The following is a 26,327-nucleotide window of genomic DNA, read 5'->3' as shown; positions in this document are numbered from 1 at the left end:
CTGAGAGAAAATGTTTCTTGCTTTTTTGTCTCCAGGCATCCTATTAATGGGTATGCTGTAGCCAGGGTCTCAGTTTCAAGAGAATAAAATAAAACTGTAGTGTTGCTTTTTTGTTTTGTGTTTTTTTTTTCTTCCCTACAGGGTGTGGTGATGCCTCTTCTGTAGTTTTTTTTTCCTTTTTTCCCCCGCAGTGCCAAAAAGAAACAGTTTCTCTAATTTTTGATAAGTCACCTTTGCCAATAATAACCACCTTTCATATAACTTTCTAAGCCACTTGAGAGCTCTCCCATGAAAGTCAATAGTTCTTTTTGTTGTGTTGTTTTTTTTTTTAATTGTAAAATGCCTTTTCTTCATTCAAATACATACCTCAGCCTCATCAGAATATTAATAAGTAGCTTTTTATGCATAAGTATTTATTTCCAGACCCAATTTGCGGCTGTTATGGTTTGTTGGATCAGCGATTTCATTTTTTAATGAAAATTCTAAGGAGGTTTTGATTATGAAATGCAATGTCTCGCAGAGAGCTATTAAGTTTTAATGTGTCAATATCTGCTGTTCTTTTAAATTACTTTTAAAACTTCATACCTGTTTCAAATTAGAGGAACTATGGATCAATTTAAAGTCTGGGTGACAGGAGGCTTCTATCCCTGTAACAATTTAAAGGAAAAAAAAATTGAAGGAATTACTTTTGAGTCAAATTGTAAATCACAAAAGGAAGCAATGCACTAGAGTAACAGGCAAGATGGTGCCTTAGGCCTTTTTTGTGTTTAAAAAAAACCCTTTGAGGAGGTTTGGGGGGCAGTTTAAAAGCCAGCTACTAAGTTTAGTCTTATGGCCCCTTAGTGGGGTGGGTTGATGTGATCCTAGTTCAGGAGAGGAATTTCAGCAGAACAGCTTTACCCAAAATCACGTGGAGTGCCTGCCAGATGGAAGTGAAGCTTACAGCCCTTGCCCCATGGTGTCACGTTTGAGCCAGTGCTCCCACATTAATTCCTGCCAAGCTGGGGGGAGAGGAGGAAAGAGGAGCATCATGGAGGAAGGCACGGGAACAGTGTGGCTGTTGGTGAAAACACAGGCCCACAGAGGTGGCGAGACAGTGGTTTATAGTTTGCTGACAAATGACTTGGTTTCGATCCAGCTTAAGCTGGAAATAAAACCCAAAGCTGTGAGTGAACTGGATCCTACAGCTGTTCACCAGATTTGCACTTGGTAGGGCCACCCCTTGCCAGCCATTCCCAGAGCAAGGCTCTCGCAGCCTGTTGTCCCCAGGCGGATTATTCAGCAGAATCCCATAGAAAACTGGCTTCATGTTTGCCAGGGGTTTGTTGGCCTGGCCTGTCTGTAAAGAAAACGTTGCTGGAAGATGTCTGGAGAGCCCCTGTCCCTGGGGCTGCCTGCCTCTTTGTCAGTGCTGAGAGCGGGAGGGAGGGCTGGAGAAGCCATTTGGTGTTGCATGGAGCGGACTGTCCTCCAGCCCGTTTGGCTGCACCAGGAAGATGAAAGTGGGAGAGAAACAAAAATAGAATGGTCAGCCTCAGCTGAACTGCTGTGGTTTTCCTGATTCGGGTGCTGGGGTTAAAAATGGCATTATAGGTTTGCTTTGGGAAAGCTGAGTGTTCTTGGTGTTCTGGCATCACCTCAGCCACCTTCTCCTCCTGACTCCTACGGCCCGAAGAGTCAGCGCTGTCCCTTTTCTTCCCTGTATTGCCTCTGGAGATTGCTCATCTGCACAGCGAGCCAGCTATGCTGTCTCACATGGCCGAAAACTCACCAAACCAAAGGAAATGAGTTTTTTGCTAGGTTAGTGAGTCAAATCAGTTTATTCCCAAGGGTCAGCTGCAGGGAGGAGCTGGGGCTGTGCAGTCCAGGCCAAGGAAAGGAGAAGGTTCTGTGCGGGCAGGCCACCCTGCTTGGTGGCGCGGATCAGCGGGGTTGGCTTTCTCAAGAGCTGTGCCCCAAGCATTCCTTCTTGGGTATCCACCAAGATGCAAACTCAGTGAAGCTTATCCTGTAGAAAGACCACACTAATCTCTTTCTGCCTCTCCTGTCTGTTTTTCAATGTAGGTTCCCTGATATTTCTTTGGGGGATATTCTTTACTTTCATTCAACTCTGTTAAAAGAACCGGTCAAGCATAAGAGGACAAATCGGTTTAGAAAACAAATTTCATTCATCCCGGTGCTCATAAAACCATTTGTGTTATAACCTGTAAAAATGAGTGGATGTCAGAGAAGCTATTCCTATTTCCTAGTCATGCGAAGTGTAGCCACTGTCAGCACAGATGATCCCTCACCCTAAAATATTAAAGCCGAGGCTATGGCAAATATTATTCTTCAGCTCAGTAATTCTGTATCTCACAGCAACAGCTTTTACAGGATGCTGGCTATTGTAAATGCCCGTGTCTTGCAGTAAAATGGATTTTAAAAAATATTTTACTTCATTTGGTCTGTTAATTAAAGTCAACAAAACTTGGAAAAATTGCTTCAGGGAAAATACAAGTCTCTCTGTGGGAGAAGGAAAAATGCAAGTGTATCACTTTGGGCATTTGATAGTTTGTTTCATGTGCGGTAGTTCTTGTGCTGAAAAGTATTTCAAGGTGACAATGCTTCAAACTCTGGTAGGCTTACATGTTATTCTAACATTGTACAGCAAGTCCATCTGAACCCCTGGAAACCTTTCCAGGTATTTTATGGAAAAGATGCAAATTCTGCAGCGGTGTGAACATTGTGCTGCTTAACAGTTAGACTGGACTTCTAGTCTTTGCCTGGCAATGATAAAGAGGCTTGAACTGTGCATATTTACAGAGTGTTTTGTTAATCTTCCTTCTTTTCTAGCAAAGATTAAAGAGCTAGCCAGACCTTTGTGAACTGCAGGAAGCATTTGTTGACTAAACGTGGCAGGAGCTAATGAATACTTTGTCTCCTGCAGACACTGCTGTATAAAGAGATAACAAGAGGGAACACCAAGCATGCCACCTTGCCCATCCACTTACAGTAACGCAGCCAGCTGGTGATGAAAGCCATCTAGTTTGTGAGGGCACCAAGAGAAATGCTCTGGAATTTCATGCTGAATTGATTTAAGAAATTACTGCTCCAGCTGTCAGCTATGTTTCTTTAGCAGGCACGATTGAAGGAAATGAAAGTCGACTTCCGCTTCCTTGCTGTTCACAGCCTGCTACAATAACTTTGGCTGAAATATGCTGGTCGTCCTTTTCCAGAGATGTCAGCCTTCCATGGAAGGGCAGGGTTGACAGCTTGGGGTGGCATCTCCCACCAGACATGAATTGCTTGGGCTCATATGCCCAAACTGCATTAGGGTTAGGAGACTGGTCTTTGTGGTATTTTGCCAAGAACTTCACTGAATTATATAGGTTATGCGCTCACATCAACAGAGAGCGTCCCGCTTACCAGAAATTACATAATATAGCAGATGCAATTGCCTCTTGCAAGGGAAGGCAAACTCATGGGGTTTCATGGGTGCACGTCTGCCCACACTGTCACGGTCTTCCCTCCCGACCTTAGGGAAGGGCAAGAGCATGTTTTAGCTCACCTCTCAAAAGAGCACTTGCAGTACCTTCTTTTATTTTGAAAGAACCTGTCTGACATTTTTTTTTCCTTTCCTTTTATTACAGTATGCTGTGTTCCCTGTTTCAAGTTCAAAATCAGGCTTTCTGGTGATGTTAACCTTTCTTCAATGTAAAGCAGGGTTTTAAATACTTGTATTGTTGAGGGATTTTTCTGCTTTTTCACAGAAGTGAAAGAAGTGGAAGGTTTTTCTGTAAGGTCCATAAAATAAGTTCAAGTCGGGCAGGTTTTGAAGCTTTTAGAAAACTAGAGAAATGTGTAGCTGTTAAAGAAGTAGTTTCACTGGGGTTCTGAATGCACTGCTGTCAGTCATTAAGGTTTTTGGCTTTTCAGGGTCTGGTGTGTGGGAATGATCCATGATCTTTTTTCAGGCTAGATCCCATTTGGCATTTTGAAAGCGTGTAAGCATATAGCTTTCATGAAACAAAGTATTGTTTAATCTTAGAAGCAACCCTGCAACATGTAATAGAAGAAATTACAAATAAATATCAAAGGAATACCTGTTTTTCCAGATTCACCTTTTCCTGTAAAGCATGATTGATTCAAGTCACTCCTCCGTGGCCTGTTCTGTAGTGACTTGCCCATTGTAAAGAGCTCTGGCAGAGGCATCCCCTCATCTCCTGCAAATTAACCCATTTCAGATATCTTTGATTTGTGTCTTGATGGCTGGCAATGCTGGCAATTATGGAGATGACAGTTGTCTACCAAAACCCGTTTATAGCTTTATGATTTGTCTGTTTACTGTGAAATCACCCTTGTATTGTTTTGGTTCTGTGGTAGCCTCTTAGTATTTTTTACTAGTGTGGAAAATCTAGGTTTATTCATTCATTGAAAATGTCAATACAGCTACTATATCATTATCTTAATAATCTGGGTCAAATGCAGCACTCATGCACTGCTACAGATCAGTCCCACCTTCCCCATAGCTCTCTGTCAGAGTGCACAGCCTTCACCCTCAGAAAATGCCGGGCAATTGAAAATGACTTTATTTCCATGCAATTTCCCTCTCTGAAATGACTCTTGCTTTCTGCACTGTCGCCCATCACATACAGCTAAATGGACAAACACGAAACCGTTGTGAGTATCGGTATGATGCACATGCCAGAATGTGTCGTATATAATCTGAAATTTCCAGCAGACATTTCTCTTTCCTTTTTTCTGTCTGTTGATGGCTGTTCTCTGTGTGTGTGTATTTGAGCTGCAGGTATTAGGTATGTTAATTTTTTTCTAAATAAATGTAATACAATAGGTTCATTCTGGTTTGAGTGGCTTCTCCTTCCTCCACTATATAAGCTTGTAATAATAACTAAAAACCAAATTTTGTAGCAAGTCAAATAAGTACTGTTTAAAATTCTCATTTGAGAAAGTGTCTCTGCAGGTGCCTTAGTTTTCTTTAAAACTGTTAGTTGGCAGCATGAAGTAAAAAATAAAGAAGTATGCATTTTTGAAATAGATTGAGATATAGAAAATAATACCCCAGGAATAATTTTGTTTTAATAACCTTCATTCTTAGAAGAATTGCATCCCATGGTTCTTCACCACTGCTATGTGATTGTGTTGGTTTTGTGAGTGTGTGTTTGTTTGTTTGTTTTCTAGGAGGTAAGCATGGAGACTGTACCAATCTTTCCCTCATGTTCACCAGTTTAAAATAATACCAGCTGATCTTAACTTATAATAGGGTAAGGAAGAAAAGGCTTTGTCCCAGAACTAGTAAACAATGAAAAATACTCGGGAGAGGGATGAATGTTTCTGCATTCTTTTTTTTCAGCTCTTGGGAGAAAGAATGACAGTGGCTTATGTGCGATTTTTCCTCCCATTTCTCTTGCTGATGGCCATTAACACTGTTACTTCCATTATCCTGTTTGAATTAGTGTGCCTTTCTGAGAAAAGCTGCTTCTTTACTTAGCAGTATATTTGAATATGCTTCTGGTCAAAGCAGGACAGTATTTTTTTTCTGTGGAGCTTTTGGCTACCCTACAGCATTTGGGTCATGCTAAATATTGAGTATGTTGAAGGCCTTCTGAATCTAGAAAATAATCTGGTTTTCTGAAACGCAACCTAAAAGTAGATTCCTACAAGAAGAGCTTTTATGAATATGTTGCTCTCAAATAGCAGAAGTCGCTTTGACATGATGTCTTCTTCTGAGGTGGTTTTAAGAAACAAGTTCCCATGACTGGACCAATGTATGGCTCCTGACATCCCTTGTCACTGGTTAAGTATGCAAGTCTGACCACTGCTTTCAAGAGGAACATTTCAGTCTTTGAACATTAGACTTCAGAGTCCTAAAAACAAACATTTTGGGCATGTGACACAGAAACACAGTCATGATTCCCTGACCACCTTTGCTTTTTGTGTACAGTCTCTTTGCAGAACTAACCACAAATATGTGAGGTCAGATAGTTAATCCAAGCTCTTATTAGGGCTCATTTTTTGTGTTTTCTTTTCAAGGAAACTACTTAGATGTATTTGATGTTTAAGAATTGCTTTTGAACATGTAAAAATTTATTACTATGCGTGTTTGGTATCCGTGGCCTTCCATTTTACTCGATTTTCTGGGCTCTCTGAGGACTATAGCTGTAGATAAAGAGCTGCAAACCATGGTAGCGACCTAAGGGTTAGCTTTTAACCCAAGACTCAGCTGAGTTCCTGACAGTTGTGTGAAGGCAGCCACATCCTGCAATACTCTCGTCTCATTAGATAATCAGTTGACCAGATACATCATTACTTACAAATTCATTGTAGAGAAAAATCTCTTCTGGTTCTGATCTGTGGTTCAGCTGTGATACCAAACTTAAAGTCAAGCAAGTGTATATATATATATATATATACACACACACAGATATATATAGATATATATAGAGATATATAGAGATATATATCTATATATTTAGATGACTGACTTCTGAATGCAGGCCAGACAGAATCAATTTGCACTTTGAAATGTAACAAGCTCACAGTGTAGAATTTTAATCAATGAGACGTTTTAGCTCATCTACATGTATTATTTATGCTTGGAGGCTAATATCAGACTGAAATACAGCAAACTTGCTCTTCCCAGAGAAGAATTTGGAGAGATTCAGGGTGAAGAGGTTAGGCACAGTGAGGAACACTCTGCCCCATTATGCTGTTAATCAGACTGGTTGTTTATAGCAAAAAGTATCTCTGTTACTGCCTTTAGTGTAGTATAAACCTTCCAAAATACTGGCACTCTTCCAGTTTTTTGGGTGAGAATTGAATTCCACAGACAAGACTACTGGTTGGGCTGCAGTGCTTCGCTTTATGAAAATGAATTACTTTGCTGCTCTTAAGTTGTGGCTTTTGTGTGGAATAGTTGTGCTGTTCTTCACTGTGTTACTGGAGTTGGAGAACTTCCCTTGCAGCTGTCACCTTTCACAGGACTCTGAAAATATCACGGATCACTTCACAGCACAGCGTACGTTACCGAAGTGCCCAGAGCGATATGTGTTTTGCAAATGCAGAACATGGTTATTTTCTTGAAAGTACAAGGACAACCTCCTTTGACCATTATGTATGTATAGGTATCATCAATCATTCCTGGTACTTTCAGAACGTATTATATGAAACTTACAGTTCAAGTTTTCTGAACTTAATCAACAAATATTAATTAAAATATCTTATAATAAAAAAGGAATTCTTATATACTAAAAAGAAATCTGTGTTCATAAAAGGAACAATGAAATCACTGGAAACTTCAAAGATGAATTTGAGGCAGATAATGATTGACTTGTATTAATGGGGGGGGGGGGAATTTATTCCCAGCTGGAGAGGAAACAGCACTGGCAGAAAATCTTTGAAGCATTTGTTCATAACAGAACAATCTAGTCTTTGGGGTTCTGCTAAATGAATCAAAATCAGCTTCCTTTCTCTTAACATTCTGAATTAACAATAAGAGATTAACAGCACTGAGACAGAATTCTAAGAGTTCTGACTCGGTTAGCCCTTTGTTAGTGGATAAACTTTATTTTGGCCAGTGTTGAACAAGTAACTCATTACAAATAAGTAATTCAAGATGATGAAGGGGGTTTTGCTCATAAAAAGTTCAACTGCATTATTTAAATACATTCCATGCATTTTTCTCTCCAGCAAGTGGGGAAGGAAGAAGAGGTGCCATGACTGTTCCCTGAGAGTGGTTAGAAATCTCTTAACTATCATTATAAATCCAGAAAAGGGGCAAAAGGTTGAGGGAGTTTCCAAATTTCCAAATGTTTTACCGGAGAACTCAGGCTGTTTCATCAAATCTTGAAAGAAAGTAGCTTATAAATACAGAAACTGCAGAAGCCGTGTGTGTGGTTTCGCATTAACAAGTAGAAAAACTTGTTAATGGTGTTTGTATTTATCACAGTGAATAACTGATAATCATCAATAAATTGCATAGGCTGATAGAGAACTTGAAACTTCTTCAGGGCTTCAGCTTCAAAGGTCCTTATACAATACCTCAAACCCAGAGTAAGTGTGCGGGGAATTGCACTTTAATGTTGCTGCATCAGTAGATCAGCTGACGATATTTCTTATTCAGATCAAAGCTGCCACAACTGGTAGCATGCCCCATGAAAGAAATTATTATAATTGTCATAATAAAAATAATTTAACAGATCACTTGTTTTTTATAGTCAGCAGTCCGTAATGATTGGGTGTACTGCATTATAAGCTGGTTCACTCAAATACATGTATTTGAAGTGTAAGTAGGATTTTTTTTTAGGGGCTCATAACTCAATATGCATTCAGATCATTTTAAAAACTGCATTAATACTTTACATAAATCTTCCCATGCTGCTCCTTTGGGATTTAGAAAGACAGCAATTACATGGTAAGCATACAGTCACTATTGGAATCGCTTGTTGCAGCTTAGCAGTGCCCATACAGATTTGCCACTTCTTTCTGAGGGATTTTGTGAACTTAATTTTGGTGTTCTCAGTCTGGCACCCGTCACAACTGAGGAGCTCCACTGTAGAAGTGGAAGGTAGTTTGAGTAATTGGTACTGGGCAAACTGTCTCTGTTAAACAGGTGATAGGTGCTAGCGAGATAGTGGTCATGCTGTCCTAGGAGTTTCTGGTGGGGTTTTCATAGATTATTTAAGTTGTTTGGTTTTTTATTCCCGCCCTGCCCCTCTCTGTGTAGTCTTAAAGCAACTGCAGCTTAGTAGTCCCCTTCTATGAATACCTCCAGGTCAGGATGGTGCTAATGCTGATACTAAGAGCACAACAGCACACAAGTGGTCAAACCAATAAGAGGCAGAGAAGAATAAGGAAAGAGAAACACATAACATCTCCCCCCTTTGTCATATCAGGTGTGAGTTAATTATATATAATTATCTTATGTCACAAGGGAAATACAAAAAATTCAGGAGACATTATGAGAATACCATAGTTGTGAAGGATATACTCAATGTTATTTTTTTAAATTGAAATCACTTAATAAAATTTCCCCCAAATGAAACAGCTAAATTGGGTACTCCATGTGCCTGTTCCATATCTGAGCATCCATTTTCCTTTCAAAAAACTCAATTTGTGATTTTAACACAAATCAGAACAAATAACGAAGCCATTTTTGGATTATGTTGGAAATTGCCATGCAAGAGTTTCTGGTCCTCTAAGTAAATTAGATTGTTTATGGAAACTACAAGATATATTAGAATTAAAAGCAGATAAACATGAGACAAAGATAAAAACAGTCATATCAAAGATCTACGTAGGCAAGTATCTACATAGGTCAACTAACTGTGAGGGCACCAGGAGTTGCGTGAATTATCCCTCTATACACCACGCACCTGCCATATGCTCCCCAGCTTCCTACAACTGAAGATTTGAGGATTTAGTGGGTCAGAGGTTGCACTGGGATTGTTTTGGTTGTTAGCTCCTGATGGACCTAGTTTTATATTCTCCTAGTGAGCCCTTTCTATTTTCAACTTGTGACACAGAATGTAACTGCATGGAGAGCCACCTTTTGCACATCTGACTTCTGATGGGCTGTTGAATACCTTGTTATTTTTAATATTGTGAGATAGGGTGAAAATAGTTTTTTATTCACTTTCTCTAGGCTACTTTTGTATTTGACTTTGATCATAACCTTCTGCATCACTTTTGCAGTTTTAACTGCGAGGCTCTTTAGTCTTGTGTCTAAACCTTTGTTGATTCCAATCTCAGTACCCTGGTTGGCCACCTGTAGCCATATCCATACCTCTGGCCTGGATCTGGCTGCGCAAAAGCAAGCTCTTGGGTATCTGTGCTCTTTTCTCCAAAACCTAAAGTGGGGTATCTGCTACTTATGGTGTGCCACAGAGTAAAATAGACTTGCATTGAAAAATTTTGAAGACATGGATATGCCCTTCAACTGACCATTGTAGGGGGGCTGCTGTTTAACTGCTGTCCCAGCCGAGGCAGGCACATACTTTGCTAGTTTGTGTGCTGCATTTCAGATCCTGGACAAAGGTTAGTCCCACATCTGAAAAGTCTGTGTAGTCCTGGCTCATTCAGGGAGTTTGTAACTTTTTGTGAATTCAAGATGCTTCTTAGTATATTGTGAAACAGTAGGAATAATTAAAGATAATACCTGTAATGAAGGCTGTGTAATCCTTTTATTTGGTTAATGAGTTTTCCAAATTGTGAAACTATCTACAGATATTCTTATGGTAATTTTGATGTATTTCTGAGTTGGGAAAAAAAAAAGGATTTGAATTTAAAAGTGGTAGTTCAGATTTGCCTCTGGATTTATCTTGGCTATCATAAAAACAAAGGCAGAATTTTCTGGTTTTGTGTTTTAACATGGCTGTTGCCAACAAGCTGATGAAAATCTGGATACACTTTTGGAACTTGTGTTAGGAATACTTAATTATTATTGTCATTAAAGCTGTCGGTAGTTGAACCCTTCTTATTGCTTTGCAGTTTTTTTAGAATTATCAGCAGTAGCTCTTTTCAAATTTCACATTTGCTTGGGAACAAACCAGACTGAAAAAAATCCTATTGTCAGGCAACTCAGGACAATGAAAATCTCAGTCTGAGAAGTGATATTTAATTACTTACTGCCTAGACAAGCTTGTAAAACAAATTTAATTACGTGCAACAGACAAGCTGCTGACCTCCACTTAAAATCCTGTGTACATAGGGTGACCTGTGGGTTTGACCTGAGATTGAAAGGAAAAAAAAAAGGCCCAAGTTTCCTCTTGCATGCCACCAAAGAGCAGCTGCACTCTGTGCCCTCCCTGGGGAAGCAAATGCATTTTCTGCCTGCCCCACAGTCATGACAGAGAAGCCAAAAGAGAAACTGAGCCAACGGATAGAGGTTGAGGTGAGTCAAAGTCCTTCTGACCACAGGAATACAGAGTTCAGTGTACTGGTTGAATAGATATGCTATGTTCTATCTGCCAGTTCCTATGTTCAGATACACCCAAAAATGTTAGTTACCAGTGCCTTTATTTTCATTCTGTTGTATAAAAAGAAGCCTGCCATTGAATTATGGTGATGAATTGTGCTGACGGGCTCTCATGACAGGGAACTAAATTTAAGTCTTTGGGAGTCTTTGCAAGAAGGAGTGGGTTGTTCATTTGTTTACCTCCGTGCTACAGGATTGCATTGTGATCCATAAATAAACATGCTTGCCCAGGCACAGCATCTCTGAGGCACAAGCGCAGTGCACTCACTCAGAGCTTGCTGTGGAATTGGGCTGTAAATGAGGGGAAGGTGGTTTGAAAAGTGCAAAGTAGACAAGCAATATCTTTTTAGGGAGTTAAAAAAGCAAATACATCCTGGGAAGATCTTTGTGTACAGAAGTGGAATGAAAACCTTGCAATGAATGCCAAAGAATTGAAAAGTCCCCCAGACAGTGGCCTGGGAGCAGGGAGAACAGATTATGCTGTTGCAGAGATGCAGGGCTAGCAGTCGAGATTACAAACACGCTTCAGTGCTCTTTGCCTTTGCTTTTTGCTGAAGTTCTGATTCCAGCCTCCTGCATATGTCTCTGACTCCCAAACTTGAGCAGATGCAGCTGGACAGGATGCAGCATTTACCCCTCCCCAGAGCAGCTTTGCCCCTGTGTTGGAAACTCCAGCCCCCCAGCAAGGCTGCCCAGAGGACATCTCTGCTCCTCAGCTGCTGCGCTTTACAGCCCTGTGTGGAAATGTAAACAGCCACCTATTGTGTTTTCTGTTAGTGTGGCACTTAATGGTAAGTGCTTGCCAACCTAGGTTTATACTGAATTAATATATAGACCTTATGATAATATTTAGGCATGAAATTAGCCAGCCATATACACCTTGCCTGAAAGCTGAGCAGCTGCCTGCCAGGGTCTTAGATGCTTGCCTGTCCTTGTGATTGAATTCCAAGAATACATATACAGTGAGAAAGGGATGCAGCTCTGCAAAGTTACCTTTGCTCTTCCTAGCATATCTATAATGCCCATGTACACACACAGGAAAAATACATATGAAGAAATACGTATTAATATAAGAAACTGCAGCTTTTTCTTCTCATCATATATTGTATTTTTGTGTCCTTATAGATATGTTTTGCCTGTAAAATGTAAGTTTGTTTTCCCCATTATTAAACTGCTTGATCAGAACCACTTATACATCACTACTGAAGACTGAGATACGTATTATGGAGAAACCAGTTGAACAATAAAATACCATTCCTCCCAGGAAAATGGGGAAACTTTATAGATCATCTGCTGCAGACCTTGCTCATTTTTACAAGGAGGCAAGAATAACTGCACTGTTGTTTACTGAGGGAAAAGAACAAGTATTTTTTCACTGAAATGAACTTAGATGAATTTCCAGGGGAGAACAGTGCAGCAGGAATATATTGCTACCATTTTTGAGAGGGATATATGAGAGTCTAGTGTTGTATATGAAAGTTGTTTTCTCCATATGCCCTGTCCTGTCTATAATATTGGCATGCCTTTTGTTCCTTTCTCTTTGTAGTGGTTCTACTTTAAATGGGCTCTGCAGAAAAACTTACTGTTAGGTCTGGGAAAGACAATGCAATACCTTAATTTTCCATATTACGAAATGTCCTGAAATGCTTGCAGAGGGATCCAAGTTCGTGCATCGAGTCAGCTGGAGTAATTAGGGCATGATGCAATTGTTTCTTTACAGGCCTGAAGCCATCCCAAGAACCAGGAAGGCTCATTCCTTGTTAAAGGTTGCTTTAACCCTTGGCCCAGGTGGGTGTCATGGGCTTTGTTCAAATGCTCTGAGCTCCATGAGCCCAAGACACTCTGCTGACTAGACTGTCCCTCTTGAATCTTTAGGAAGACCAAACAGTGTTTGAGAAGTACGATTTTTGGTTTTGTTGGTGGTTTTTTTTTTTGTGTGTGTGTGTGTTTTTGTTTTGTTTTTTTGGTTTTGGTGTGGGTTTTTTGTTGTTGTATTTTGGATTTTTAGGTTGATTGTTGTTTTACTATAAAAGGACATAAAAACCATTCACAGTATTCTACTTGATGGATCAGAATCTGAAACTCCTTATTTTGGATAGCCTAATATGTTGGCATCCTCCCTCTTCCTTCTGGAAAATGTTGGCCTTTTCCACAAGTTCAATTCCATGAGGAGCATTGTTTCTGGCTGCTGAGAAGAGCAGTAAAAATCTGCAGAGCTATCTTCACTCAAATTTTAGAAAGGAGTCAGTTATAAAGTTGGTGACTTGTGCTATGTGCTTCTTGGCATTAGGATGATAATTTTGCATTTTAAAAGAATTTAATAAACTCTCTGTTCACAGGCACACTTTAAATATGGATGTTACGCTTCTAAACATTTGCCTGCCCTCACTAAGGTAGCAGGAACTGTTGCCGGTCTTGCTCTATGACTATCATGGAAAATATTTTTGGAAATGGAAAGGTGGTTTGGTTTGGTTTTACTTCAGAAGAACTCAGACAGGTTAATAGGGAGGTTTTTGCATGTTGTCCATGTAGGAAATGTCCATGAACATTTAATATATTTTCTCAGAAGCCTACAATGATTATTTCAGGCTTTGCTTTCTTTCCTGAATACATTTATCAGCTAAAGGCCGCATGTTTACTCTCTTTGCAGCTCCTTTCATGCCTTTGACTATTGAGGCATAGAAAGGATGTGTTACAGTGATCCAAATTCAGATTCAACATTAACCTGTTTTGTCAACAGTTCAGTTGCCTTCTCTGTAGGTATTTTTGCCAAATCTTCCATGTATGGAATGGGAAGGTGTTATCTCTCCTACTTTGCAAAAATAAGTTTCATATTTTTGATTTTTCCTTAAAAAGGCAGAGAGGACTTGTTGAAAATGTCTTCCCAAAGGTGCAAATGGCCAATTCTTTAAAAATCATTTTGTGACAGCAAGATGCAGGCATTTTTGTGCTCCCTCTTGCACACATCACTTACTCAGAAAAAACCTGACCTGAATAGGTATGTGCCAGAACTGTGTCAACAAAGATTGGAGCCTAAATAACGGGAACAGATTGAGGGCTTTCACTGTCTGCTTTCTTTCTTTGTTCTTCTAATTAATATCAATTTACTCTGATGTTCTTCATTACTTCTAGATTAGCCAAAAGCTTCTCTAACTGCATCATTAATAGCAAAAAATGGGCATGGTATAGATTTATAAATAAATAAACACGTTAGTTTACCAGCCGAAGGTCTACACAAACTTCACATATAAGATATTCCGGCATGAAATATCTCTGTACTAGCGTTTCATCCTTTTTTACATCATGCTCAAGGCAGATTCTCTACCAGCAAGCCTGTATCTGTTATTGATTTTGTTTAATTTTCAACTTTGGACCAAAGCTGTTTAAACAGATTACTCCCTGCTTTTATCTGAGTCAACTTCTTCATGCTTTCATCAAAACAAAAGAGATTATTTGACTTTCTGTCTCCTAACACAACATTACAAGAGACTTATATATTTAGTGGCAGTGATGGATTCTGTATCAGGGAATGGCCACTGGCTGCACGTAAGTCCCCTCTGGTAGTTCCCTGGCAGAGATAAAAATATCTCTTATTTGTTTGAAGGCTATTTATTAGTATTCATTACAATAGTATTTACTCCCTATCTGAAGCTAATACATTTCAGAACTGGATTAGGTGAGTATATGTTGGAACTGGAGTAATAATGTGCAGCCATAATAAACTTGTATCCTGGCACTACTCCTGTACCTTAAGCAACAGTTTCTTTCATGGGCACAAGGTACTTGTGAACTGATTAATACCTAGTAATAGGAGGACACCTTCTCTTCAGACTGTCTTGCAGTGTAGTTGTGAGAATTTAATAGTGACTGGCAGCGACATAAGCTCTGGGTACACACAAGGTTTTCTGGTGGGAGTAAAATCTCCTTTTATCCTTGGCATCTTATTTGTCAGAAAATTAAGACAGAACTACTGAGTTAACTAATTTCTCAGCTAAATCTATGGAAAATATTAGGAAGACTCTGCTGGGAACACACAGAAATCCATCTATATTTAAGTTTCAGTTCTCTCTGCAGGAATGGTTGGGTTATAGGTGTAGAATATGGGTTCCCTCATTCAGGGCAGCAGGTAAAATTAATACGGACAATGTGAGATGCTTTGGAGATACACAGCATCATCCCTAACTGTAGTGTAGCAGATTGTGTGGGCTTCTCTTTCTTTGAGCTCTCTTGAGCTTTGTGCTTCAGGCCTAGTGGATCAAGTGGTAAAATACATTCTGCAGGTTCTGAAGAAGCTTTTTGCTAGAGAGGAACCACAAATTTATCCCCATTTAAGTTGTGGAAAGAGGACTTCAAACTGTAGCAAATGACAGCTCCCAGTCTCAATTCACAGCCAAGCAGGCAGGGAAACCCTTGCAGAGTTTTCATGCAGGAGGCACCTGACTCTTTGTGAGCAGTGCAGATGTAGTAACTCTTTGTTATGGCCAGGCTTTTCTTTGGATTGTTTGCCTTCTGAACAAACAGTACCTTATACAGAGATCTCAGTGTCATCAGCCTGAAGAGAGCAGCTGTGCAGGTGATCTTGGGCTGGCTGCACTAAACTCCAGAAGCCCAGCACAAAGTCATCCTCCAAACATGAGTCAGGGCAACCAGTGACAGAACCTGAGGGAATGGCAGGAAAATGTACTGGGGATATTTAGGTTGAACATTAGTAAAAGGTTCTTCACCCAGAGGGTGGTGGAGCACTGGAACAGGCTCCCCAGGGAGGTGTCACAGCCCCAAGTCTGACAGTGTTCAAGAAGAGACTGGACAAGGCCCTCAGACACATGTCATAAGCAGGGACGGGAGTTGGACTCGATGATCCTTGCGGGTCCCTTCCAACTCAGGACATTCAATGATTCCGGGATTCCTCCCAGAGAGGGTGGTCTGGACGGTGCCCAAGTGAAGGGGGGAAGTGCACAGAAACAGGAGCTGCAATAAACTCAGGAATGGCGCAGGAATAAAGCATTCCCTTCTCTTGAAATTTTTAATGTTAGCTGCTTAAAAACAACTGCTCTATATTATCAAGGTGCTTGCAACTATTGAAGATGTGTTTCTGGTACAGCTCAAAATTAAATACTAATCTGTTGTGTTTTTGTAGGAAAATCAGTATGAGGCTGAAGTTGCTATACTACTAAATGATGATGTGCCTCAGCATTTAGTTAGCTGTGTGTAGGCTAACATCTGGACACACTGCTGTCTTATTTGCAACCTACTGTAGCTCTTTACTATAAAAAAAATTCTGCTGCTTTATTTGTGTAGTTATTTGCACCTATATATAGACAATCACAAGTTATTTTTCTTCATTATGTATTTCACAGGCAAGATATGGATTAAATAAGTGTTAATCCTAAAATGTAGATGATGAATTGTTGTTTCTCTGTTAGTGGCCAATAAACAAGTTGGGAAGTAGCTAAGCTTTTTGCCAACCAAATTAGATCTGGTTAAGTTAATCACAAGTTACTGGTGTTTATCTTGCATAGCACATCGGTTTACTGAGGGGTTTGTGTATATGCTGGGAACGGGAGCAAAATGGATCTGCAGGCTTTTTGTGTTAGTATTGAGGACTGAGGTTTTTGATTATACCATGTAATGGTATACAAAATAGGATCACAAATGGTGATTATAACGATCTGAACAGACTCTATGATATACAGCAACCCGCCTGTCTTCCTTTTTTTGTAAAAATCTATCCCTAAGTCAAAGACTTTCTCTAGCATAAATGCCGAGAATCTTATTAAAATCTGATCTCATTAAGTAAGCCATCAGTATTAAAATAGTGTATCCTAAATTTCAATCATTTAGAAATGATCTGACATGAAAAGATGAAATGAGAAACTCACCAATTAGTATAAATGTCTTAGTGGAGCAGAAAGTGACTTCAAAGAACTTGATTATATATTTGGGTTTTTTGATATATATCTCTTCTATTTTCTGAAGTACTTCCAATTTGGAGCCAACTTTTAAAACTTTTTTAGCATAATATTGGAACATTTGAAGATCCTTTATCACTTGTGTGCAAACCAAATGTAAGGGGAATATTTGAAACATTTGAAAATATTTTAAAACAGTCTGTTTAGTTTTTAAAGATGAAAGGATTGAAAATGAAACGCAAAGTCGTAGTCTGCTTGTGCTTTTTGGCTGTACCGCGATTTTCTTTTATGTGCGCTGTGGGCCGCTGTTTGCAGTATTTCATCGTGTTACCCAACCCTTTTGGTATGACAAGCCTTACTATAAAAACATCGTGTTTTGTGTCTGCATCTGATCATCTCTGCTCACCTTTGTAAGACATTTGGGCCCATCTTGAGATCACATGGTATCAAGCAGTGCTACAGAGTCCTGTAAAGCTTAAATTCCAGACCTCCATCAAACTGGTGAGAAACTGAGCCTCAGGTCAGGCACAGAAGGCTCCGTCCATCAGTGAGGGGTATCCCAGGCTCAGGCTGCTTTAGTCCCATGGCAGATTACGCCTAGGAACAGCTGTCGTTTCCAGCTTTGTGCAACATCTGGCAACCAAAAAAGTTGTAAGAATAAGAATAGAGTCACATGCTGCATAAGGTAGAGAAAGGGAAAGAAAGCAAGTATTGTATCCTCCTGTGTGCAGCATCCCCATGCTGTGCCCTGGTTTTCCTGGTAACAGATGCAGCCTGTTCTTAAATTTGGGTTATATTGGTGATTTCTTTTTTATTTTTATTTTTTTTTTTTTAATTAAACAATTTTCCCTAGTTTCCACAGAAATTTAAGCAATGCTGAAGCTTGTTTTGGACATTTTGCAAGGGACGCTGAGTAATTCAAATTTAAACCTTTTGACTATGCCACTACATACCAATGATGTAAATAGGATTTGTTATCTCTGCTAAGCGGCCTTTGTGTTTTCTGCTGGAGTGGGATGTAAGCAAAGAGCAGTACATCAAAGCAAATGGTGTAAGTTTTTACTACCACATATATAAATATTGGTGCAGTGGTGGTAGTTTCCATATTAAGTGCTAACAAAAGTTTTTAAAAAACCCCACACCTCAGAGCTGTGGGTCCAAAAATGCATGGTAAGGCAAAAAGGCGAATAAACTATTTAAATGGTGAGGGTTTAAGAGGGAAGTGGAGGGGAGTCATAACTGGAGTCTCATGCTCTGCTATGGGAGCAGGGGGAAGCTCAAATGTATTTAAAAAAAAAATGAGTGAGGGGAAAAATACTCTTTTCCATCTTGTGCTTTATCAAATTCCTGCCTCCTTAGCTTTTTGTAATTCTCCAGCATTTTTAGAAATAATTGTTTTATGAAAAACGTAAATATAATTATATATAATGGGTATTTATTATAAACTTATACATAATTAAATAGTTTTCAAAGACAGGATAAAAGCCATTACTGAAATAAGAAAATACTTTTTTGTCACCTCTAAGAATGTTTTCCACATCCCTCCGTTTCAAAATAGAAGTGAATTGGATCAGCATGAGGAAGCTGTTCGTACTGGTTCCCAGCCATAGATGTGTCAGTGGAGATAAATTTCATGTCCTCGAACATAACCCTTCCATGAGTACCAATCTGCACACACCTCAAATTCCAGTATGCCAAAAACAAAGCTTTCTGAGGTGTTTATGTGCTCCCTCAGTGAGGTTTTGTGGTTTCGCAAGTGTTTGTACAAGGAGGTTCAAGGCCCATGTGACTAAATAAAAACAGCCCTGGCTGTTGTAAATGGCAGCTTTTCTTTGCCTTCCTTTTGGAGCAGCAGAGGTCAGGGATATACATTTATTTTCATCATCGGTGCAGGTTTTCCGTGCCCTTCCAGTCCCGTTTCTGTCCACTGGCCAGCTGGGTCACTAGCGGCTGATGGCCGAGGAGCAGAATTTGCCTTTCTGATCAGACTGACCCGTGCAGCTTGTGGGAACCTCCTGCAGCTGGAAAGGGGCAGCTGGAAGCCCAGTTGCTGTCCTTGAGTCACTTTCTTTTTCTTTTTTAAATAATATGTACCAAATCTGAGTAGACTTCATTCAGTTTGTAGTCTCAGGGCATATAAATGTTGTTTATATCAGATTTATTTAACCTTGAACCCAGAAAATTGGGAAGAGTATCCTGCCTCTTCCCTCAAACCATCACTTTCAAGCTTTTATGTGGAGTTTTAATCAAGTGTTTTTGTGTAGGTGTGTTTTCTAGAAAGCGGAAAATAAAACCCAAGGCTTTGTTGTTTGTTTTGTTTTAGTTGTTTTGTTTGTTTGTTTCTTTTTTCTCCTCTAAATTTGTGTCACCCTAAAGGCTGTTTTTGCAGACAAACTGCTTTTGCCTATTTGCTTTTGTAAAAGGTGTGTTTATGGGAGTGCTGCATAGACCTTCTTGGTGACTTCCACAGGGTAGGACCCTCTGTGCCTGCCTTTGTGTCACATACTGTACCTTGCAGAAGTTACCTCTGAGTTATTGTAACACCAGTTTTCCGTTAAATAACAGACTATGAAAAAGTTTAAATAAAATGCCTTAAGGAATAGTAAATGACAAACTTCTCTGAACGTGGTTTACGAGAGCCTTGCAGCCCAAACTCCTAAAAGAAGCACCTGCAATGTGGCTTTATAGCTGGTACATAACTAGTTGGCAGATGAAATCCTTGCTAGGATTTCAATTTACAACCTATGATACGTAGAGTTCTTTCTTCCTTGTAATACTTTAAACTGAAATTGAATTTTAAATTAACTTGACACTGTGCTGTTTTCAAGTCAGATAAATAACCATGTTGCCTTTTCTCTCCATTTATAATATATTTGCTATCTTACTATGAAAGTATTTCCTGAATTGATATGAATATTATACATTTGCTTGTCCTTACTTTCCTTAGGAGGAAAAAAAAAGTAAATCAACTGTGTAGCTGTAAGAAGTATTGTTTGTGCTTTGCCAGTGATATGGGTTTGTAGTTTAGGAGTTTTCCAATTTTATTTCTGTTACTTACTGTAAAAACTTGTGGTTTATTTCTGTGGGTTTTTTTTCACATAACTTTGATCAAACAGTGGCCTTCGGAGTTGTGTTCTTTGGGTTACCAAGCATGTAGGCAACTTCCATTTGCTTTAATTCATCAGAGGGCTATACATTCTTCAGTACCCCACTTACACCTTCACAGTGTTAATGAATCAATGTCTCAAGCCCTCAAACTATCATAGTTTTTGGGGAGCTCCTGCCTGCCTGCCTCCCTCCCTCCCTTTTTTTTTCCCCCTAATTTTCACAGTCCTAAGTAAACAAAACTTTCTTATAAAACAGTAGCTGGAAGAACTTATACTGAAGGACACACAGTGGCATAATTTACAATGTTGGCATGCTGTGCAAAATGTATTTTTTTTGTTCCTGGTGAAAAATGTGGCTAATGCCCTGGGTCCTTAAGTGTAGCTTGAAACAAGATATCGGTGTACATCCCTGCCGCCCTTCTCCCCAAGGAATTTATTCTCCAAACAGCTCCCATTTTGTACCATCCGGCTTCCCGCAGGGCGTTAGCATTCCAGAAGGAGTTTCACCAGCCCCCAGGCTTCAGCAGTGGTCAGGTCAGGCGGAAAGAAAAATTCCCAAACACTTCACCTCGAAGGCTTAGAGCTGGAATTGTAACCAGGAGCTTTTGGGAGTGTATTAAAGACCACTGCTTTCCTTGCCCATGCTTTCCCTATGCCCTTACTGGCCAATACCAGTATGACTCAGGAGCCTGAGTCTGTTTTTATTACCAAATATAATGAAGAAATATTTGGAATATCTCGTTTGGGTGAGTGTATTAATGAAGGAGAAAAAAAACTCCTCTACCTTAAACAGGACAAGAAGTTATGCAGACCTGTCTGACTCAGCCAGAAATTCTCTTAGGCAAAGGAATGCCATGTGGAATTGGAAAGGTCTTCTTTGGTCAAATAAGAGGGAAATACCAGAGCCTTAGTTCGGTTGCTTTTCACTCTCTTATAGTCCCATCATTTCTTCTCTCCTCTCCCTTTCCCCCACCACTTCCCCAAGATATTCAAATGGAAAAGGTTTATTTTGAAGGTATTTACAGAAAGAAGGTGTTTGGCAACAGATGAGATTTCTTCTGATCCAAATCATCTTAATGTGCTCTGATCTTTTCCCATAACTTAGCTAAACGTGCAGAAAAAGGACTCTTGCTCAGTACCCTTAACAGTTAGAGATCGTTTTGGTGGACGTTGTCATTGCACATTCAAGGGGTGTGCGTCTGTGCTTATCTGGGCAAATTTGTTTGAGTCTCAGCCAAGATATATGCCAAAGCAATTAGACTTCATCTTTCCTCACGGGGAGAAGAGAGCCTAAATGGGTTTATCATGGGGTTTTCGTTCACTCTGTCATTTCTCCCTTCTTTATAGTTCATTGCTAGTCCTCTAATTTTTCCCGACAGCAGCGCACACCCCTGCAGCTGGCCCTGCATAATGATTCCCCCCTCCTAGACTGACACAAGAGCAGATGCATAAATCTCCTGCCGTCAGGGTGCCTCCTTTAGCAGCCACTGTCCCCTCTCCCTCCTGGAAAAAGATCTGTCCCCTCCAGAGCACTCTCATTTACCACCTACTAGCTTTGCCTGCTGAGCCAAGATGCTGCCCGCGACTGTTATCCTGCCTATGCTAAACATCAGGAAATGGTTCTTTTCTGACAAAAATACAACCATTTTTTTCTTTTCCTAATGACAATTATTAGTGGAAATTGGAGCGCCTTTAGCAATTGTATTTGACACAAACATTACACTGTACAGCGACCAGCTCCTGTGAAAAGCAAGAGCTGACTGATGGTTTGAATTAGGAGCTGGAGGATGAGAAGGACTGTCAGGAGCAAGAATTTTGACTGCAATATAGGTCTTTAGGAGGTCTTAAGTTAGAGAGCCCTGTGTTCTCTCAGGCCCTGTGTTGATTCAAAATGATTGCATTGAACCATTGGGTAAGGGCAGCGCTGTCAAATCCAGGGCTTCCCAGCTGCCGAACTCATCCAGCACATTGGCAGTTTATAAATCAGATGGGACTTGTGAACTGTTTACAAAGTATTGTTTGAAAATCTCTTCCTTAGCCCTCCATCCTCACTTACAGCAGTAGAATATAACAGCTGGCTAAAAATCAACTCAGGAATAGTTTAAAAGGCAGCAGTCTCTGTTCCTGTCCTGAAGATGAAAGCGAGTGCAGGATGAATGTGCTGTGTACGGGAAGAGCTTCGTCAACTGTTACCAGCAGTGAAGGGATAGGTGAAGGTCAGCCTCTCTTCCAAGAGTTTCTTCCACAAAATACGAGATTTCTCAAACAGGTATTTGATGTGAGCAACGTACTGATAGCGTGATATTCGTAGCTGCTTTGAGAATTAAATGATGTTTTTCTTCCGCTACAAGTATTTGGCCGTTTTCTCTGCTGCTGTCCTTACGATGATTCATATTGCAGTTATTTTAAAGAGGCGGATAAACTTCAATTGTTTATATACAAACAGAATATGGCATTGGCTGCCAGAAACCAATCTCGCTGATATTTGGCTTGTTAGGTTGCCTCGTTGTTTCATGTTTTGGCTATCGGAGAGAGCAAGCTTAAAATTAATTGAAAAGAGCTTCTTTCTTTCAGAAGTGTGCTCAGAGCTAGTGGTATTTTCTGCTCTGTAAATGCTTGCAATTGATTATAAAATGTCAGAGGTGTTAGCAGTGTCAGTGACCTTCATCTAGCCAGCTGGAATAATGGGCAAGACTTGCTTTAGGACACGCTGTGGTCCCTGACAGGTTTTGTTGCATCTGCAGCCAACTCTTTATCATTAACAAGGAAAAAAGGGGGGATGGAGGAGGGTGGATTGTAAATGTAACATGCTCATTCCACTAAATTTACTTGAAAAATGATCATTTTTTGTGTCCAATGCCATTTTGTTCTCTTCATGATCTTCTAATTAAGCCTGGAGGACTGTGGATCCAGGCTTTGATTTGAGCAGTGCTGGCTGTCCTCCTTCCAGAGAAGCAAACAAAACTTCCTTTCTCTGCTGCTGGGGGCTAACTTGTGAACTGATTTCTCTTCCATGCCTTGGTTACTACACATTATTAGGAATCCCAGCCTCATGGTTTGACGTGCAGAACCACGTCCCTGCAGCAGACCTGCCTGCCAGCTGCACGTCATGTACAGCTGTTCCCAGGATGTTTAAATTTGACTTTGCATCTCAGCTATTCCCACTTAATACAATGAGTTTGAATCAAACTATGGGGGACTTGAAGAAGAATCATCCATGTGTAACAACAGTCTCTTCAGACTCTGAGGCTAAAGCTCAGCTTTAAAACTGATTATGATGTTTATTTATTTGATATTGTTTTATTAGAATAAAGCAGTACCTGTGATTCTTACAAAGCCAAGGAAGAAAGAATGTGTATCCACTTGCTTGGTAGACCCATGTGAGTGGTTTTCTGAGGGAATTAACGCTTTCTTGCCTGGGTGTTCCCTTGCAGCAGTAGCAGTGGTGGTCTGGTGGCCAGTGTGCTTGTTGGGATTAGGACAGAAGGTATCTCCAGTTCTTGGAGATGGGGAAAGGGAGAGGAGGGCAGAGATGACAGGAGTGTTAGACTTTGAAGAGCAAAAGAAATAATGTTCTGTTGTACTTGAGAACTTTCCAACCCCATATGGCATCCCTTTGCTATAGATGCAAAAAGTCTATTTGTTTTTTTATTTTAATATCTTGTCTTTATGATGGTTTAGGACTGGAATTCTTTCACTTTATTCCCTGCATATCTCATCTATTAAATCATGTCTCTATTCCTCTCTAATGAGGGCAGGTACGTGGAGAAACAGAAACGGATCTTTCTGCATTACGCAAGTTTTTCTTGGGTTTAGTATTAATCAAGAAATACACATATGCTTAAGGATTTAGGGGGAGGGAAATCGTAAGAAAGTTTGTCTTCTGAGAGTCCCTTTGACTAGTCAGCTTTTTACTTCTTGATAAACTTGCCAGCCAGCTACAAGGGACTCGGCTTGCGGAGCTCAGGCTGGGAGCTGCCTGCATGATGCTCCAGGAGGGACGTGGGCTTGTGTGTGACCTTGTGCCATGACAGAGGCAGGTGGTGTCATCACGAGGACCGAGCTGGCAGGGAGAGGTGTGGAATGTGCAGGGCATCCCACGGCTTTTGCTGCAGACGGCTCGGTCTGACAGCTGCGTGTGACATGAGAGCTCAGGCTGAGTTTAAACATAGTGTCCTGACTTCAGAACCTCAGGTAGAAAATGTATTACTATAAAGCTGGCAGTTCTTCTATAGTAAATATCAACACTTTTTTTTTTCCTCCCAAGACCTTACTTAGCATTACCCAATGAAGAACTTAAATATGAATACATTATTTCAGTTTTCTTCCCAGGCTAGTTTTACCTAAATGTGTTAAATCCTTTCATTCTCTGACATGTGAAAATATACTTCTGCTAATTTAAGATTAAAAACACTCTTTAAGGAGTTTTCATATGTAAAATTCTAATAGATTTGAACTATTGAAAGACTTCAAAATGGGGAAGATCCATACAGTAAGAATGCTGGTAAACATGAAAAAAGATTGGCTTGCATTTCTGAGATATAAGAACCAGTCTTTGTTCCCTTGGGAAAAAAAATGTAGAATAACTTGGGTTGGAAAGGACCACCAAATGTTGTATAGCCCAACACCCTGCTCAGATCAGGGCCAGTGAGATCATGTTGTTCAGAACATATAAAGTATTTAGTGGTCTACTCTACATAGCTCAAAACTTAAGTATATAGTGGTGAGTTTATTGGAATTTCTGAAAGGGAAAAAAATTGAATTGTAATAGGTCTTGTTTGTCTTCACTTTGCAGAAGAAAAAAGGAAGCAAGAGGGAGCCTGAGGAAATAAGTTCTTTACTATGCATTTCCTTCTATTTTTAGATGGAAATAAAAATTTCATCAGGCTAAACCTTACTTTCCATACTCAATTATTCCCAAGAAATTTGAAATGAGTATAGATGCAGGCTTTTCAAGAGTATGCTGCTAGAAGTCAATTTCTGAAGCAAAGGGAAACTGCAAGGTGACATTGCTTTTGAAAATTGAGCCTTAATACAGGGCTTCATTTAGGCATCCATCCTTGAAAGTGGATGGTGAACTATGTAAGGGTTGGGAGGAAAAGGGGGGAAAAAAGGAGATGCAAGAAAATTATAGTAGATAAAAGTACAAGGTAATTTAAGTCCTTGGTTAATGCCTCTGTTTGAAATTAGCACTGGTTCATTTGGTCATCCAACCATTGGCAGCTCAAAGTCAAATTCTTACCATGAAGTGTTCTTGCCACAGATTGGGCTTGAGTAAGTTAGTTATGGGTCTACTGTTATCTTCTAGAAAAGTGGCCCCTCCAGGGCAGAATTAGGATGCTCCGTAAGTAGCTTTCTAGGGCTTTTCATATCCCCAAAACATGTTGAGAGGGCACCTGTAGTATAGAAAAGCAGAGAACAATGCTTATCAATAATGGCAATTGTAATGAGTTTCACCTTTTATAAGGCTGTGTTGAATCTCCGGTGGTCAGACAGTGTAAACATCTGTCACTGAGTTGGGAACATGAAATGTTGCATCACTCCTGTGCTGAGGGAGCTGAGAACCTGTTCTGTTGTTCCAGGTGAGAGGAGCAAGGGGAACAGCCCAGGGCTCAGTTCTGGGGCTCGCCTGGTACCCGCTGGAGCACAGCTGAACAACACTAAACGCTGACGCCGCCTCATCTCCTCCTGAAGTCACAGCAGAAGTGGGTTCCTCTCTCCCAAGCTGTGGTGTGCACACAGACTTCTCATGTGAACGTTTTGTTTTCAGGTAAATTCACTTCTTCCTTATTTAAAAATACATTTTTCTAAATGGGAAATGGTATTATTTTTCTAGACGAATTTGTTGCTATTCATCAAGACTTTCAGACATTGATGGAGCGTATAATACATGTTTATTACTACTAATGGAGATAAAACTTCTAGGAGCCAATCTTGCAAGAGGCATTAAAAAATTAACAAAAAAAAAAACCTGAAAGGAAGAACAGCTTGGCAGAGGTTCTGTATTCATAAACCTATTTATAGATAGTGCACTGGGTAGAAGAGCAGGTTTGTGCCTCTGCCAGCAAGATGCTGCAGCTGACTGCTGTGCAAGTGCTTGCCCTAATTTTGCACTTACATTTGGAGTCTCCCAGGGGCATGCTGAGCAGATGTGCGATTGACCTGAATCTCGAAGGTGCGCAGGTTTGACTGTGTCTCTGATGGTGATTGGAGAGATTTGATCAACTTCTTTTCCACGACCTGTTCACCTTGATTAACGTGTGTTGGTTTGTCTGGTTTCTCAGAAACCAGCTTGTAGAACCTTCTTCCAACTAAGAGTTTTCTTTATCCTCATGTGGC

General features: G+C 40.1%; 1 protein-coding gene across 3 annotated transcripts in view; it reads left to right on the top strand.

Annotated features, from left to right (window-relative positions):
* The window catches only part of PLXNB2 (plexin B2), a 255,250-nt gene that overhangs the window by 55,016 nt on the left and 173,907 nt on the right, over positions 1 to 26,327 (top strand). For all 3 annotated transcript variants that reach the window (XM_082062717.1, XM_082062718.1, XM_082062716.1), the window contains one exon: positions 25,571 to 25,758. The gene's annotated coding sequence lies outside the window, so the exon portion shown is untranslated. The remainder of the gene's footprint in view (positions 1 to 25,570; positions 25,759 to 26,327) is intronic.

Source organism: Streptopelia decaocto, assembly GCF_964273445.1.
Source record: "Streptopelia decaocto genome assembly, chromosome: 1".
Classification (NCBI taxonomy): Eukaryota; Metazoa; Chordata; class Aves; order Columbiformes; family Columbidae; genus Streptopelia; species Streptopelia decaocto.
This window is presented reverse-complemented; position numbering and strand designations above follow the sequence as displayed.